Below are 19,407 nucleotides of genomic sequence, written 5' to 3'. Positions count from 1 at the left end.
TGCTGTAGACAGCAGCACACATAGGAAGTGCAAACATGTGGATAAATAAGCTATTTCAATTCCATAGGACTACTGTGACACTCCCCCTGAGGTGACATATGAATCTGGTGCATTACCAGCCTTACGCTCATGGCCAGGCACACAGTGCCACAGAAACTCACCAGATATGTTGCTCTGATGGTGCAGGATGACACTTGGGGGGTCATTTCAACCCTGGCGGTACAGGACCGCCAGGGCTGAAATGACAGAAGCACCGCCAACAGGCTGGCGGTGCTTCCAGGGTCATTACGACCGTGGCGGAAGCGCCGCGGTCGCACCGCCAGGGCCGGCGGTTTCCTGCTGCCAGGGCAGCGCTGTTACGAGTCCCCCTACCACCAGCCTTTTCCTGGCGGTTTGAACCGCCAGGAAAAGGCTGGCGGTATGGGGAGTCGTGGGGCCCCTGGGGGCCCCTGCACTGCCCATGCCACTTGCATGGGCAGTGCAGGGGCCCCCTGACAGGGCCCCATGCGGCTTTTCACTGTCTGCTTTGCAGACAGTGAAAATCGTGACAGGTACAACTGCACCCGTCGCACGGCCGCAACACCGCCGGCTCCATTTGGAGCTGGCTCCCATGTTGCGGCCCACATCCCCGCTGGGCCGGTGGGCGGAAACTCTGTTTCCACCCGCCGGCCCAGCGGGTATGTCATATTGGGCACCGCGGGAGTGCGCCGCACAGCGGTTACAACCGCCGCCCGCCAATGTTGTAATGAGGGCCTTGTTCTGCTAACTGTGGCCCATTGTGTCAGTGGTTGACAAATGTCAGGTCTCACATGCCATCACTCCTCAAATAAAACATGTCAGAGACAAGGCATGATACAAAGGTATCAGAATACTGGGTGGTCCTGCACCCACATTGTGCAGTGTCCCTACCACACCTGTTGGACACTTTCCTGTTAGCACCACGGTGCACATGTCAGCTCATGTGCTATGTGCAGCCTAAGAATGTGGGCCCATTTCCAAAACATGGGCTGTTGCTTATGCATATGTCAACATGTGTTGCCTTTGAGGATGTCCGTTAGCATTAGGGATGCAGTTTTGGGACACTTCAGTTGATCATGTCTCATGTAGATGAGGCAGGATGTATGTGACTCTGTACGTAGTCATAATATGTGGAATGGCAAACACATGTATCTGTACCTGAAAAAAGGAATGCAGTGTTTTGCTAATGGGGAAACCATGTATGTGCATTGGATTTGGCCACTGAGCAATAACATCTATGGATGTCTGTCAAATAAGACAAAGATGTCTGACTACTGTTGTATGTTGCATAGCCGTGGACAGGTGATGATAAGAGTGAGGCTGGAGTATTGGGACTCATGGCTGAGAGTGTGCCATGAGTCATGTAGGTGTGGAGTGCCATAACACTCAGCTTGCCTTGAAACATCTTGGGTTAATAAGTCATTCTAACGCCGTAAACAATGTACCTGAGACATATATGTATGGTAACATCACATATGTTTACATGTCCACCTGGCCTACCAATGTATGACATTGACACATGTCCAATGGCCTAATTGAGTTGTCAGAACCATAATGCTTTATGAGCATTTGTAAGTCATGTCTATTGTGGAGTATCAGACCACAGTGTTCATTGTGCAACATTTACAGTGCTATGTCTCATTTTATTTCTTGAGGGAGGACCCGAGGCATACACCAGCGGTGAGGTGGACAGCTTCCATGACCCCGATGCTACCAGTGAGCTGGGGAAAAACAGGGAAAAATAAAGATATTTCTCCACCTTATCTCACTTCTTCGCTACCTCAGAGGTTGCATAGGAACATGACGGATCCCCAGACTTGGGAACTCTGGGAATGCGTCAGATTCCTTGACATTTCATGGACGTTCTGTGGAAACTCACACACCATTACCCATAATGACAAGGCACTGAAAAGCAGCGCTAGGTGGCTTGGCATGACTTTGTAAATATGGGCTGCTACACTGCACCACTGGAGCCTCTATGAAAAAGAGGCATCAGTGGGGCAGTGAGCAGGTAGGACATAGGAAATGAGGGTCATGGTGTATGATTCAAAAGTCAGTGCTGACAGTGAGAACATGTGCCGAGGTACAGGCACCAACACATCTATGGAGGCTAGCAATGTGGGGTTCTCAACACATGTTCCTGCTGTGTGTGCCACAAGAACACCACAGTAAATCATGTATTGCCAGGACTGAGAACCATTTGATGTGGGCCCTATGCTGACCAGGACAGTGCTCAACGTAACACACTTGGAATTGATGTTGATTTGACCACTCATGAGTTGGGAAGCCACATACTTTAGGTTGTATGTGTCAACAATGCCGCCCCCTGTCAGCCTCATAGATTTGGAAATGTGTGTTAAACAAGAGAGATGTCCATATGACAGTTTAAGAGTCCATGCCAATTCCCAATTCATCTTCAGATACTGCTGGCCCTGATACTGACAGTCCACAGGATGTAATGCAAACTTAGGGGGTTATTCTAACTTTGGAGGAGTGTTAATCCGTCCCAAAAGTGACGGTAAAGTGACGGATATACCACCAGCCGTATTACGAGTTCCATAGGATATAATGGACTCGTAATACGGCTGGTGGTAAATCTGTCACTTTTCCGTCACTTTTGGGACGGATTAACACCTCCTCCAAAGTTAGAATAACCCCCTTAGTCTTAAAATGATCTGCATTTGCCATTTGTGTTCCAAGATCCCTATGCCAATGCAATGTAGGGCATGCATGCACCCACCAATCAAATAGCTGTGCTAAGTTCTCGTGTGCAGCATGGGGACATGAATTTGGACACATGGATACAGTGGATCATAGGTAACCTCTACTTTTAAACAACACATTACAATTTATTTTCATAACAAACACAACTTCTAAAAACATATTTGGCTTGCAGACCTTATTTTGGGATTTACTGAACTAGGAGAAGAGACCTAACTTTGCATTCGCACTAGAGCTGCAGATCCCAAACAGACTCACAATTTTGCCATACCGTATTAATGGGTGGAACTGTTAATCTAAAGAAAAGCACAAAAAAGATGAAAGAAGCCACCACACCTTAAAAATCTGTGATACAAAGAGGGCTTCTTGAAGAATGAATTGTAAACACTTGACATCGACAACGTTAAGGTGCATTGAGGCAGGTGAAGAGGAGCACTTCAGCCATATGAAAAACATTTAAATAAATGAAGATTAACCTAACCACTTGCAAGGTGAATGTGCAATGTGTAATGTTCAGCTCTGGTGGAAAAAGAAGATATAAACATCATGCCCTATGGCCTGAAACCAGCTAACTCACAAAGAAGACCAATACCAGCATGATTTTAAAGGGACTATACCGCAAACAGAGATTAGTAGCCTTAATATTACAGACCCACACATCAGCCAGCAAACGTGACAAACTTTAGTAAAGCTAGTCTCTCTGTGCTCTTAAAAACATGCCAGGAAAAGTTGAAGATTTTGTTTCAAACAAAATTGCGGACAATTTATTTCTGAAATCCAGATCAATCAGTGCTATGGCACAGTTGTGGAAGTGAATTTCATTGAGGACCACAGATGAAGGCCAGATAGGTATTTTAGTTCTACACAACACCTCAATATAAATTCACACAATGGGTGTCCATTCTGTCCTTGATAGGTTGGCCACGGGAGGGAAAACCCTAGTAATCCCATCAATTAATTTGGAGTAATATCATTGTAATTTAGTAAAAAAGCTCTACATGGGCTCTTTCCTTTTACATTGCAATGTTATCTCATGTGGAGTAGAGGTTTAGGTGACCCCTATTTCTATGCCTAGAAGAAACCCCAGAGAAAATGTATCCATGCACCAATGATACCCAACTGCTTTTGAAAATTTTACTAGGCAACTAGCTAGTGAAAGCAATAGGAACCATCATAGCTCTAATGGTAGGAAAGTCATTTACAGGTCATTGCTTCAAAAACTGATATTATTGTCTTTTGCTAGGAAAATGGAGATCACTGTACCTGATTACGAATTCCAGCCTTTGTGTTGTGATCCTTCATCCACTAGAAAAATCAAGAACCTCCCTATGAGATGGAGAAACAACTTCTAATTTCTGCAGCATAAAAAATCTGCCATTTCTAATCTTCCACTATAATGCATGTGTTGTACCCTTCAAAACAACATAGGCTATAGAGGTTGGAGAGGCACGAGGGTGACCTGAACTTTTCAACTACAAATCATTGATTCCAGGTGTGATACTTTAATTACTTCAGTGGAAGTTAGAAAAAGACTACAGCACTCAGAATGCATAAAGCTGTCACACTAAAGTCTAGGGTTGGAAACAATGGGTCTGATCTAGAGATTGACTGATGAGATGCACAGGCATGAATGTGATGGATATCCTGTTTATGGTATGGAACAGTAATTAGCCTGATTTATAGCTTAGCGGAGGGGGTTACTCCGTCACAAATGGGACAGATATCCCATCCACTGTATTACAATTTCATCATAGCCTCTGGAAACTGTAATACAGTGGACGGGATATCTGTCACGTTTGTGATGGAGTAACCTCCCTGCCAAACTCTAACTCAGGCCCTTGATTTCTCAGGACAAACCCCACCATCAAACTCTAAATCAGGTGCAGAGTGCTGGGTCACCCTAAGAAGGAGTAAATGTATGAACTGCAATGGTAGAATCCTTGTTCTGGTTTAACACAGAAGCACAGGGAAAGTAATCAGAGGACACAAAAAAAAACAGAAGCAAAGTTGTAAAGGTGATTAGGAAGCATACCATGCCTCTGAGGCAAGCTCTGCCTGTCGCTGGTTTCCAGTGGTTGCCAAAAATATTTTTTTATGTATTATTGGAGTAGATCAAACTTTGTCAGGTAAACCTCAATTTACCTGATAAAGAAACCCCGATACAAGTCATCAACAGCCTGGAAGAAGTTAGAGAGATCAACTGAGTGGGAGATCCTTCTCCCAGTGACTAATAGAAGAAGTGTATTTTCTCTAGATGTTTATGATTGCCCAACTTGAGGCTGTAGCTTCAGACATTAGCTATATATCAGCAAGATTAGCATGTGTGATCCATATTGTGCATTATGTGCATTTTCTAAAACAATTAATCATTTAATCCATTTGGCCATTTATTGCACATCAAGAAGAAAATGAACTGATTCACTGAACAATGCCAAAGGAAGGACTTGGACCACAATCAAGAAGTTTGTGTTATATTATTTCAGCAATTATTTTTTCTGAAGATGTACTCTGTGTATACTTTGTAAATGTGCAGCTCCTAAAACAGGGAAATCTTTTGTTTTAAATTCTGGGATTTGTCCTGTTTATAACAGTAGAGTTCAAGTAACATTTAACCCTGAAGAGTTTTATTCCACGGTCTGAAAACTGACACTGGAATCATAGGGAATTCCTGCTTGATACGGTTTTAACTCCTGCATTTATAACCATTTACAGAGAGCCATAGATTACAAAACAGATTATGGGATCTTGTTAATTCATCTAAATAAAATAAAATACTGTCCCATTTGAGAGCTCAGAACAATATTTTATCAAATTTTAAGGACCTCATTTACAAGAAACTGATGCATTGGCCCCGACATGTCAGATTTGTTGCGCTGCCAACGATTCCCTAACAATGCCATGGATGTACTCTACAGAGCTCCATAGCACATGTTTCAACTGATGCGTCAGAAATTCTGACTCTTCTGTGGCACTAAACTGATGGATTTCTGGACTAGCATAAAAATAATGATGCTATTTCAGCAATGCTTTGAAGGCTCCCATAGACAAAAGCCCTGCGTCAGATTAACGCCTGCTCTGAGCAGGCATTAAAATTCTGATGCAGTGAAGTCACAGAATTACGCAATGAAATGTTGTAATTTACACTGCGTCAGTTCTATGTGGCTTGTAGCCCGGGAACGTCTACCTTGCATACATTATGGCCCTCATTACAACCCTGGTGGTTGGTGATAAAGTGGCGGTAATACCACCAACAGGCTGCTGGTAACTACTACTAAATTATGGCCATGGCGGAAAGAGCTCAGATAGACAGCAAATTTACCACACCGATCGCCAGGGCGGAAATAACAGGCACCACAGCGGTAGCCCCCTACAGCCAGGCGGAAGACAATGTTCCGCCCACCATATTTTGACAATCCAATCCGCCACCTTTTACGAGCTGGTACCAAAGACATCAAAAGTCTGGCAGAAACGGAGCTCAGAAGGGAAAGGACTCACCTTTGGAGACACAGGGAACATCCACGCCACCATGGAGCCCGAGCTTCAGATTTTCCATATGATCTTCTACGTCCTGCTGCCCCACAAACACCAATGATGGTGAAGATGACCATGGTGAGTACAGCCGCCTAGCACACAGGGGAGGGAGGAAAAAAGAGAGTGACACACACACGCACAACACACCTCCCCCACCCCCCCAACATCATACACACAATCAGATGCAATAATAAAGCATTTATAACCCGTACTCCTCAGGAATAATGCAAGGACAACATGAATAGATGAAAGTGAGTGTAATAAATAAATACATCAAAAATACGTACATCCAATCTAAAAGTATATACATATGTACAAAACAAGGGGCACTGCCCAGTCCTCAACATGCGTGGGCCACAGGTCCACATCACAAAGTCCAAGGCCCCACTTGTCTCCTGCAACAACACAGAGAGAACAGTGCAGGGGCATGAGTTCGAAAATAGGCAGGCACCTCAGGGGGACAGGGAAAGGGGGAGGTACCTCAGCCGGCAGATGGAACAACACCACTGGTCCTGGAGGGGCCAACATGCCCACTGTTCTTTGTCCTGGGGAGTGCAAGGCCACAGTCTCTCAAGTGGTTGACTTGCCCACATGCTCTGGAGGGGGCAACATGCCCATTGTTCTGTCCTGGGGAGTGCAAGGCCACAGTCTCTCAAGTGGGTGACTTGCCCACTGGTTCTTGAGGAGGCATCGTGCCCTGTGATCTTCATCCTGGGGAGGATGGGGTGAGTGGGTGCCATACGCACTGGTTCTGGAGGGGGCATCGTGCCCTGTGCTTCTGATCCTAGGGAGGATGGGGTGAGTGGGTAACTTACCCACTCGTTCTGGAAGGGGCATCGTGCCCGTGCTTCTGATCCTGGGGAGTGCAAGGTTAGTCTCTCAGCTGGGTGTCATACCCACAGGATTTGCATGGGGCAGGCCGCACAACAGCCCATGGAGGCAGGTCTAAAGAATGTCTGCCCGGAGTGACGGCTGCTCAGTGGTGACAGTGGTGCTGCTGCTGCTACTGCTGCTAGGGATGTTTGTATGGGGAAGCTCAAGCCCATCCCCTGAAGCCTTGGACGGCTGCCCACTGCTGGTTGCGGTGCTGCTGGTGGTGGTTATGGGGGAAGCTCCAGCCCATTCCCTGCAGCCTCGGATAGATGTTCAGTGGTGGCAGTTGTGCTGCAGGTGGTGGCTGTGTCGGGAAGCTCCAGCCCATCCCCTGCAGCTTCAGACAGCTGCTCAGTGGTGGCAGTGGTGCTGCTGGTGGTGGTTGTGGGGGGAAACTCCAGCCCATCCCCTGCAGCCTCGGACGGCTGCCCACTGCTGGTGGCGGTGCTGCTGGTGCTGCTGGTGGTGGTTGTGGGGGGAAGCTCTAGCCCAACCCCTGCACCCTCGGATGGCTGCACAACCATGGATGGTGGTGGGGGCTCCGAATGAGTCCCTGCACCAGGCCCCTTCTCCTTCCTGCCTACTGGTGCAGGCCCCTTGCCCTTCCTGGCTGCAGCTAGGGATGGCTCCTTGCTCTTCAGGGCAGCAGATGGTGCAGGCCCCTTGCCCTTCCTGGCAGCAGCTGGGGATGGCTCCTTGCCCTTCCTGGCAGCACTTGGGGCAGGCACCCTTTCCGTGAGGCTGGCTGGTGGCCTGGATCCTCTACCACCACAAGTTGCTGTGCACACTGGCTCTTGGACTGGGTGGCTGAGGTGCTTGCCTGGGTTTTACCCACCCTGGCCAGACGTGAAGGACAGGGGGGAGGGGTAGGTAAGAGGTCAATGGTGGAGAGGAAAAACTTCTTAGGGACATTGGGGCGGAAGAGGGAGAATGTTTGGGAGTTGAGGAAGAGGGAGTGGTTGTGGGAGATGTCTGTCTGCTGTGTTTTGGTGCAGGTGCATGAGCTGGATGCTGTTGTGAGGTGGATGGCAATTGGGTGTCTGAGTGCTTGCATTTGTGTACCTTGGGAGGGGGGGCACAGACACAGTGGGAGAGGACACAGGGGACATGTGCATGGCTGTTGGGGTGGAGTCTGCCAGTGAAGTGTGTTTCCTGATAGGTGTGCTGTGGATGGCTAAAGTGGATGAGGATGTAGTGCATGCAGGTGTGAGTGTAGATGCAACTGGGAGGGAGGTAGAGGAGGAGGAGGAGGGGGACACAGTGGAGGCAGTGGATGTTGGTATGTCTGCATCTGGATGGTGTTTGTGTGAGTGCCTGTGGGATGAAGTGTGGTGCTTGTGTCTGCCTGAACCACTCTTGTGTGTTGTCTTGTGTGCATGCTGGCCTGCCTGTGTGCTTGGGATAGGTTGAGCTTGAGGGGAATGGGATTGGGTAGACGAAGTTGGAGGGGGTAGGGTGGAAACAGGGACAATGGCTGCCATCAGAGAGAAGGCCAGAGCCTGGATCGTTCTCTGTTGGGCCGCCAAGCCAGTGTGAATGCCCTCCAGAAATGCATTGTTTTTTTGCATTTGGGCTGCTAGCCCCTGGATGGCAATTACAATGGTTGACTGCCCCACAGAGATGGATCGCAGGAGGTCATAGCCTCCTCACTCAGGGCAGCAGGGCTCACTGGGGCAGGGCCTGAGGTGCCTGGGGTGAAGAAGATGACCACCCTCCTGGGTGAGCGGGCACGGGAAACTCACTGAGGGGCTTCTGGGAGGGCGGTGCTGGTACGGGGGTGACAGCTATACCTGTAGCTGGGGTGGGCACAGAGGTGTCCACCACCATCAGGGAGCTTCTATCGGAGGAGGTATCTGTGTCCGAACTGTCCCCTCCAGTCTCCGACGTGATGCTCCCCTCGCCCTCTGTCCCATTTGTGCCCTCACCATTGGTGGACTCTGCCTCCTGGGTCCTGAGGGATGCAGCTCTATCAGTCGCCGGTGCCTCTGCTCCTCCGCCAGATGATGCTAATGCACATAAGGACAGGATGACAAACCAAAATGGGTGGGGGAAGAGACAAAGGGAACACTTGGTCAATGGCTGCACCAACACCACCGTTGGTGTACACAGCACCCTCACACACAGAGAGCAGCCCTAGGCACTATGCAGTGCACCACCATTAACAATGCTAGTCACCAGGGCACGGGGAGGGACACATACCACCAACTGCAGCATACCTGGGACCCAAACAGCCCTGCCCAGTAGTAGATGCCTACTAGCTAGGTAGGAGGAATATCACATCAGAACCCTGCCCAACATGGGACCTACTCTGCAATGTCAGGCCTGGCCTAAAGGCACCCACAGACACACATCCCCCACCCGGATACCACCCTACCATGCGTAAGTTGTTATGATGGGTACTGTACTCACCCTCTTGTGGCTGCTGTGATGTCCTCAAGTGCCCATCCAGCTCCGGATAGGCCACCACCTGTATGCAGGCCATCAGCGGGGTCAGGGTTCGATGGGCACCCCTTCCTCATTGGGAGGCCATCCCCAGCTGGGCCTTCGCCGTCTTCCGTGCCCAGCGTCTCAGGTCCTCCCACCGTTTCCGACAGTGGGTGCTCCGCCTCCCATAGACCCCCAGGGTCCGCACGTCCTTGGCGATGGCCCGCCATATACCCTTCTTTTCATGGGCGCTGACCTGCAGAGAAAATACACACAGGGAAACGTATTACTCAGACAGTCCTGCCTGTTACACTCATGGGCCACCATACCTCTTCTCATACCCATTTGCACAGACATGGCCTAGCACACAAGTTGCACATCTCCCAGGGGACATCCACCAAACCCCCCCACACGCCTTCACACACACCACTCCATACATTCATGTCACATGCATCATGCTCACAGTGTACTCACCTGTTGGTCTGGAGGCCCATACAGCAGTCCGTACTGGGGTAGGACCCCATCCACCAGCTTCTGCGACTCCACCGAGGTAAAGGCAGGGGCCCTTTCCCCAGTCAACCGAGCCATGGTAGGTTCCAGACACAGGTCACAGCAGCACATGCAGTGTACGTCCTATCCTGTTGAAGGTCAGGTAGCAAGTGAGTGAACAGATAGAAAATGGTGGTGACATCAGTGGCGGTGCACACTGTCACTGCCGGCATACATCAGCATTGGCCACTGTACCCCATAGGGGCCAATATTATCCAATGAGGCTTTGCACGGCGGTTCCCGATCGCCTCCCGCAACAGCGCACAATCTCAGCAGAATTACCTCACTTCCACCTGTCCATCCACACAGGACAGGCGGACACCATTTCAGGGGGGGGTGCAGGCCCTGGATTACAACTGCGTCACAGTTCACAATTGTACAATCTGGACAAATGCCACATATACATTTCAAAATCACATCATGCATTGTCCTGTTGTAGCTACAATGTACAGTTTATGACCGGATCCTCACTCTTTTGCCCCCTAGATTGCAACTGCTGCGGATGAATAGGCGATGGAGACATACCATCGTGAACAGACCCCTGATAGACTTTGCAACAATGGAGGACAGGCACATTATCCTCAGCTAAAGACTTGTGAGGGTCACAATCACGGAGCTGTGTTCCCAACTGGAGCCTGACCTGATATCTGCTATCCGTAACCCCACTGGGATCCCCCCTCTTGTGCAGGCCCCATCTGTGCTCCATTTCCTGGCAACTGGTCTTTTCAACTGACAGTGGGCTTGGCAGCAGGAAAGTCACAGACAATGCTCTCAATAGTGCTGACAAGAGTGTTGTTTGTCCTGATTAAACACATGTGCAACTACATTGTTTTCCCCCAAGTGGATGATTTGGCCACACTGAAGGCTGACTTCTATGCAATGGGACATATCCCCAACATAATTGGGGCGATTGATGGAACACATATTGCATTTGTCCCCCCCCAGCAAAATGAACAGGTATTTTGAAATCGAAAGAGTTTTCAATCCATGAATGTCAAGATGGTGTGCATGGCGGACCAGTACATCACCCATGTCAATGCAAAGTATCCTGGTTCTGTGCATGATGCCTTTATCCTGAGGAATAGCAGCATCCTAAATGTGATGGCTCAACTACAGAGGCACCGTGTGTGGATAATAGGTAGCCCTGGTTCCCACCCAATGGATGTTGGTGTATGGGTATGATGTGGGCCATAAGGGATAGTGTGTGGCTAAATGTTGTCCCTTGATATTTGCAGGTGACTCTGGTCACCCCAACCTATCATGGCTACTGACCCCTGTGAGGAATCCCAGGACAAGGGCAGAGGAACATTACAATGAGGCACATGGGCGAACAAGAAGGATCATTGAAAGGACCTTGGGCCTCCTGAAGGCCAGGTTTCGGTGCCTCCATCTAACAGGTGGATCCCTGTGCTACTCACCCAAGAAGGTCTGCCAGATAATCGTGGCATGCTGCATGTTGCATAACCTTGCCTTGAGACGCCAGGTGCCTTTTCTGCAGGAGGAGAAGGCTGAAGATGGCCGTGTGGCAGCAGAGGACCCTGTGGACAGTGAAGATGAGGAGGCAGAGGATGAGGACAGCAGAACTGCAGTGATTAGACAATATTTCTAATGACACACAGGTAAGACAGTGGTACTTCCCATTTCATACTAATTTTTGGGGGGGGACTTGTCACCGGCAGGCTTTGATTTCCCACTTCGATGCCCACCCACTGTACCATTTGGTAACTCTTTTTGTAGATGTTGGTGCCCCACTATCGCTCCTGGTGTGTTCACTGCAGCCAACTACAGGTCTATCCTATGTGCACATTACTGTACAGTTGAATTGCAATGTTTGAACCTTGTTAAACTAATACATACTACATATTTTTTCATAATTGTGTTTATTGCAGTGCTAAGAAGAAAAGGGGGTGGTGCAATGGGCTGGGGTGATGATGGAGGAAAGTCCAGGGTATAGTTCCATTTATTTGTAGCACAAGTGCATTGTCCAAGGGGGCATAGGATGGGGAGCAATGGCAGGTCAAGGTGGACAGGGTGACAGAGTGGGACACAAGGGTGACAATCAGGACAGTCTTATTTTCTGGCGGGGTCTTGGCAATAGTCTCAGGCTTCTACCTGGATCGCAAGAAAAGTTTGCGTGGTGGTTCTCCTTCTGCAGGGGGAGAGGGGCAGGTGGCCTGTTGGTCCTGTGGAGGGGCCTTCTGTCCACTAGCGGAAGTGGAAGGTTGTTCAATTGTCTGGCTAGCGGAAGGGGCCCGCTTTGGTGAGGCTGCCTCCCTCATAATGTTGGCCATGTCTGCCAGCACTCCTGCAATGGAGACCAGGGTTGTGTTAGTGGCCTGCAGGTCCTCCCTGATCCCCTGGTACTGTCCCTCCTGCAGCTGCCTGTTCTCCTGCACATTGGCCAGGATCTGGCCCAGCGTATCCTGGGAATGTTGATATGCTCCCAGGATCTCTGTGAGTGCCTCCTGGAGAGTTGGTTCCTTGGTCTGTCCTCCCCCTGGCGCACAGTAGTCCTCCCAGCTTCCCTGTTGTCCTGTGCCTCTGTCTCCTGAACCGTGTGCCCACTGCCACTGACCCCAGATCCCTGATTGTCTTGGGGGCAAGGTGTGCCCTGGGGTCCCTGTAGTGGTGGACACACTGCTGATTGACGTGTCCTGGGGACAGAGGTATGGGTACGCTGGGTGGGGCCAGGCCCTCAGGATGCATGATTGCCAAGACTTGCTCCTCCCATGTTGTTAGTTGTGGGGGAGGAGGTGGGGGTCCACCGCCAGTCCTCTGTACAGCTAATTGGTGTCTTGCTGCAATGGAACGTACCTTCTCCCGTAGGTCATTCCACCTCAACCTGATGCCATCCCTTGTTCTGGGGTGCTGTCCCACGGCGTTGACCCTGTCTATGATCCTCCGCCATAGCTCCATCTTCCTAGCTATAGATATCTGCTGCACCTGTGCTCCAAAAGCTGTGGCACTACCCGGATGATTTCCTCCACCAGTCCCCTTAGCTCCTCCTCAGAGAATCAGGGGTGCCATTGTGGTGCCATGGGTGTTGTGTGAGTAGTGTGGGTGAGGGTGTGTAGGGTGATGTGTTGGGGTGTGTGTTGTGAGGTGCATGGGCGGTGTATTGGTGATGGTGGTGTGTGGCTCTGGTCTTGTCTGTGGTCTTGCTGTCTATCTCTGGTGGCAATTGTTTGTAATGGTAAAGGTTTGTGGTTAATGTGGGTGTGTGTTTTATAGTGGTGGGTGTGTGGGTGTGGTGTTTGTAGGGGTGTCAGGTGCGTGTTATTTAAATTGTCCAATGTAGTGGTACTTTGTCACTAAAAAATGACGTTAGGCAGGTTAGAGTAAAAAAAATGACTAACCTGCCTAGAGTCATTTTCTGGCGCAAAACCATCCATACCACATAACCTGTTTTAGAAAAGCCAGGAGTCATGCCCACCACCCCAATGGCCAGCACAGGGGACCAGCGTCCCATGGGCATGGCCATTGCACCCAGTGCCATGTAGGGGGCCCATTTCAGGGCCCCCAATGGCACTTTAAAAAAAATGCTTACCTGTACTTACCTATACTTACCTGGGATGGGGTCCTCCATCCTCTGCTGTCCCTCTGGTGTGGGTCGGGGTGTCCCTGAAGCCTGGGGAGGGCACCTGTGGGATTATTCCATGGTGTTCCACCATGGAAATAGATCCACAGGCCCCTAACGCCTGCCCTGACCCAGGTGTTACAAAATGGTGCAAAGCAAGCTGTGCTCCATGTTTTGACCCCCTCCTCCCTCCCGTGCATGATTTTAGCAAGGGGGATAAATATGGCGCTAAGGCCATAAAGTCATTTTTTTGCACAAGAATGCCTACTTTGCATCTCATTGACGCAAAGTAGGATTCCACGTCCCAAAAATGATTTTAACTCCCTAAATTTGGTGCTAGACGGGTCTAGCGCCAAAGCATAAATATGGAGTTAGTTTTGTACTGAATTTGTGTTAAAAAAATGGCGCAAATTCGGCGCAAAACAAGTATAAATATGCCCCTTAGTTTGTATGTGTGCTAAAATTACTGACCACTACTGAATGAGCGTTAAATGATGGTTTGGGTAAATCTGGCATTATATATACACAAGGGGATTTTAGGTCGAAGTATTTGCAAAATAACTCCAAAAGTACTGGAAACATTCTCTAATATTTAATAGCACCATCATGAGAATAACAGGTGAGTTTTCATTTCACTGGCAGCAAAGGTCTTTTTTCATGATTTATCAAATATCCCCATTATAAGTCTGCCTGTGCCAGTTGCTTGGAAACGCATGAAAGCAAATTAGATGTAACTGGCAGCAAGATGCAATTACTAGACAGAGATCGCTCGTCGAAAAAAATGAAAAGCAAAAAATGGGGACAAGAAGCCATTCAAGCTGTTTGTTTTCATTTGTTGTGAATCTGGCAAAATTAAAGAGCACGGACGACAAGACATGAAGGAGTTTGTGTGATAACGACGAGATGATACCAGGGCTAAAAGTATTATTTCCATCAATAGATATATTGATGGCATATGGTGGGAAATACGTGTAGCTTGACCAGCACTCCTGTTGTGCCTCCACCACACCATATATGAACAATATGTACATTAGAAGAATAGTTAGAATAGCCGTATCTCTTCCTACAGCCCACATTCTACAATAAAATGTAGCATTCTGAAACAAATCCACCTAAATTGAGTGCCAGTGCATGAATGGTCCCCCATTTTTTGACATTTGAAATTGCCCTTTTCTTCTCTATGACATGGTATTGGTTTATGTAGGAGAGTCTCTGAGGTTTCTATGATATTGTACACACTAATTGTTAGAAATGGGGTTAGGTTACCCCCTGGCCAAGCAAGGACCCTCATTCTACTCAGGGTAAGTCACACACAATCTAAAATATCCTGTGCCCACCCTCTTGTAGCTTGGCACTGAGCAGTCAGGCTTAACTTAGAAGGCAATGTGTAAAGTATTTCTGCAATAAATCTTGCAATAACACAATATAGCACCACAAAAATACACCACACAGTGTTTAGAAACATATATAATATTTATCTGGGTATTTGCAGATCAAAACGATCCAAGATGCAATAAGTAAATGTAGAGATATCACTGAAAAGTGATATAAAGGGGGTCATTCCGACCCCGGTGGGCGGCGGGCGGCGCCCGCCGGGCGGAGACCGCCAGAAGACCGCACCGCAGTCAAATGACCGCGGCGTTCATTCCGACTTTCCCGCTGGGCGGGCGGGCGACCGCCAAAAGGCCGCCCGCCCAGCGGGAAAGCCCCAGCAACGATGAAGCCGGCTCCGAATGGAGCCGGCGGAGTTGCTGGTGTGCGACGGGTGCAGTGGCACCCGTTGCGATTTTCAGTGTCTGCTAGGCAGACACTGAAAATCATTATGGGGCCCTGTTAGGGGGCCCCTGCACTGCCCATGCCTGTTGCATGGGCAGTGCAGGGGCCCCCAGGGGCCCCACGACACCCGATCCCGCCATCCTGTTCCTGGCGGTTTTTACCGCCAGGACCAGGATGGCGGGAAGGGGGTCGGAATCCCCATGGCGGTGCTGCGAGCAGCGCCGCCATGGAGGATTCTTTGGGACAGGGGTAAACCTGCCCTTTTCTGACCGCGGCTTTACCGCCGCGGTCAGAATTGCCCATGAAGCACCGCCAGCCTGTTGGCGGTGCTTCCGCGGCACTCTGCCCAGGGTCAGAATGACCGCCAAAGTGTCTTAAGTCTTTTTAAAGCAAACAAAGGCCCTCATTACAACCCTGGCTATCGGTGATAAAGCGGCGGTAATTCCACCAACAGGCCGGCGGTAAAAAAAATGGAATCACGACCATGGCTGAAGCCGCCAACACAGACAGCCACTTTAACACTCCGACCGCCACGGTGGTAGCAACAAACACCGCGGCGGTCACCGGCAACAGACAGGCGGAAGACAATGTACCGCCCACACTATTACAAGGCACCAATCCGTTAGCTTTTCCGGGGCGGTACCAACGCCATCAAAAGCACGGCGGAAACTGAACACAGAACGGAAACCACTCACCTCTCGACACCCAACGAGAAACCAGGACGCCATGGAGCCCGAGTTACAGGTGTTACCAATGTTGGTTTACCTCCTCTTCTACCAGGAACATCAAAGACGGTGGCGACAACCACGGTGAGTACTGCACCTAGCACACAGGGTGGGGGGAGGAAAAAGAGAGTGACACGCAACACGCAACACCCCCACCCCTCACTCACAACAACAGACACACAAGCACATGCATCAACATTACATTTACACCCCGTAACCTCCTGGAAGAACGCAAGGACCAAATGAAATGATTATAATGGGTGTAATCACCGAAAATCCAGATAGGCCAACATAACTTTAAAAGATCAGTATATACAAATATTTACAGCAAGTACTCAAGTCTGTATACTGTTCCATCACATGTCCGTGGACCAGTGGTCCTAAAAAGCATGGGCGAAGCCCACACATGACACCTGCCTCAAAACGGAGAGAACACTGCAGGGGCATCAGGTCGAAAAAAATACAGGCACTTCAGGGGGAAGGGAAGGGGGGGCACCTCAGCCGGATGATGGTACAACGCCACTGCTCCTCGAGGGGGATCCATGCCCACTGCTCGGTCCTGGGGAGGGCAAAGCCACAGTCTCTCAAGTGGGTGGTTTGCCCACTGCTTGGTCCTGGGGGGTGCAAAGCCACAGTCTCTCGAGTGGATGCAGTTCTCCACTGTTCTGGAGGGGGCTTTGTGCCCAGAGTGCTCCATCCTGCCAAGGACTGGGGTAGTGGATGCAGTTCTCCACTGGTTCTGGAGGGGGCTTTGTGCACAGAGTGCTTCATCCTGCCAAGGACTGGGGTAGTGGATGCTGTTCTCCACTGGTTCTTGAGGGGGCTTTGCGCCCAGAGTGCTTCATCCTGCCAAGGACTGGGTTAGTGGATGCAGTTCTCCACTGGTTCTGGAGGGGGCTTTGTGCCCAGAGTGCTTCATCCTGCCAAGGACTGGGGTAGTGGATGCTGTTCTCCACTGGTTCTGGAGGGGACTTTGTGCCCAGAGTGCTTCATCCTGCCAAGGACTGGGGTAGTGGATGCAGTTCTCCACTGGTTCTGGAGGGGGCTTGGTACCCAGAGTGCTGCACCTGGGGTGTGGCAGTTCACATTCCCTCACCTGGGTGTCTGAGCCACAAGATTTTCTGGGAACAGGTAGTATGATACTCCATGGAGGCAGAGACACACTCCACCCTGCGGCGAGTGAGACTGCCAACTGCTGGTACTGCCAGTGCTGGTTGTGGTGCCTCATGTAGTGTGTGCAGGGTCCAGGACGTCTCCTGCAGCCTTGGACGGCTGCCCACTGAGGATGCTGCTGATGTCCACTGTGGTGGCACTGGCTGGGCATGTCGCGGTGCAGGTGGCAGTGGCTGCGGCGGTGTCTGCTGCGGAGATGCTGCCGGTGGTGCAGGTGTCAGCACCTGTGGAGGGAGACACCAGGACGTCTCCTGCAGTCTCGGATGGCTGCACACTGGGGATGATGCTGGGGACTGTAGCAGAGGCAGCAGACATGCAGGAAGCGGTGCAGGTGGTGGTGCAGGTGGTGGTACAGGTGGCAGTGGTTGCGGCGGTGGCCACCACTGTACAGGTTGCTGTTCTGTCTTGCAGAAGGGGTGACACCAGTCCCTCACTCGGAGGCTCCGTGCCCTGAGCTGACTTCCCTTTGGCCTTGTGTCCCTTCCCCACCTTTGAAGTCGCTGCTGGGACCTTGGCACTGTCCTCTTTTGTCTTGGATGAGGCCTTGCTGGGTGGTTGGTGCGGCTTTTCCCTACGGCATGTGGGCCCCTTCTTCACCTCTGCAGGTGGTGGAATAGGGTGATCCTTGGCCTCACTAGGTGGCACACTGGCAGCCCTGATGGTTGCCACCTTTGATGTTCCCGAACTTGCAGGGACCACAGTGCTCGAGGATTTTGTGGCTGAGGTCCTGGGCTGGGATCTGGACATCCTGGCCCTAGGGGAAGGACGGGGGGGAGGTGTAGGGAAGAGGTCAATGTTAGCGAGGAAAGGTTTTTTAGGCACACTGGGATGGGAAAATGGAGGGGGTTTGGGAGTGGAGGAAGAGGTAGTGGTTGTAGGAGGTAAACATCTGCTGAGTTTGGGTGAGGGTGCATGGGCTGGAGGCTGTTGTGAGGTGGATGGCTGTTGAGTGGGTGTGTGCCTGAGTATGCGTACTTTGGGAGGAGGGCTCACAGACACACTGGAAGAGGACACAGGGGACGTGTGCATGGTAGTGGGGGTGGTGATTGCACGTGAGCAGTGTGGGTGATGGGCGTGCTGGTGATGGAGGTAGCGGCTGAGGATGTAGTGAATGCAGGTGTGAGTGGAGACGAGACTGGGAGGGAGGTGGAGGACGTGGAGGTGGAAAACACAGTTAAGGCAGAGGATGTTGGTGTGTCTGCATGTGTATGGTGCTTGTGTGAGTGCCTGTGGGAAGTGTGGTGCTTATGTTTGCCTGAGCCACTTTTGTGTGTTGATGAGTGTGCATGCTGGTCTGATGGTGTGCTTGGGATGTGCGGAGGTAGAGGGGATTGGGTCTGGGTAGTGGAAGTTGGAGGGGGAGGCTGGACACAGGGACAATGGCTGCCATCAGTGCTGAGGCCAGAGCCTGAAATGCTCTGTTGGGCCACCACGCCAGAATGAATGCCCTCCAGGTATGCATTTGTTTGTTGCAAATGCCTCTCAACACCCTGGATGGCATTCAGTATGGTTGACTGCCCAACAGTGAGGGATCTCAGGAGGTCAATAGCCTCCTCACTGAGGGCAGCAGGGCTGACTGGGGCAGGGCCTGAGGTGCCTGGGGTGAAGGAGATGCCCACCCTACTGGGTGAGCGGGCACGGGAAACATGCTGAGGGGCTGCTGTGAGGGCGGTGCTGGTATGGGGGGTGGCGGCTGTACCTGTTGTTGCAGTGGGCACAGAGGTGCCCGCCACCGCAAGGGAGCTCCAATCAGAGGAGGAGTCGCTGTCGCTGGTATCTCCACCTGTCCCCGTCGTGGAGCTCCCCTCGCCCTCTGTCCCACTGGTGCATTCAGACTCCGTACATTCACCCTGCTGGGTCATGTGGGTTGCAGCTCCCTCCTGCTCCGGTGCCAATACTCCTCCACCAGATGATTCTAATGCACACAAGGACAGGGTGACAAAAAAAGGGGGGGGGGGAGACAGAGGAGACACAACACACAGGGAGCAGCCCTATGCACTAGATCATGCACTAACAGTTCTTAGGAAAATCACCTGCCCA

This window comes from Pleurodeles waltl, chromosome 3_1 (assembly GCF_031143425.1).
Source record: "Pleurodeles waltl isolate 20211129_DDA chromosome 3_1, aPleWal1.hap1.20221129, whole genome shotgun sequence".
NCBI classification, from domain to species: domain Eukaryota; kingdom Metazoa; phylum Chordata; class Amphibia; order Caudata; family Salamandridae; genus Pleurodeles; species Pleurodeles waltl.
This window is presented reverse-complemented; position numbering follows the sequence as displayed.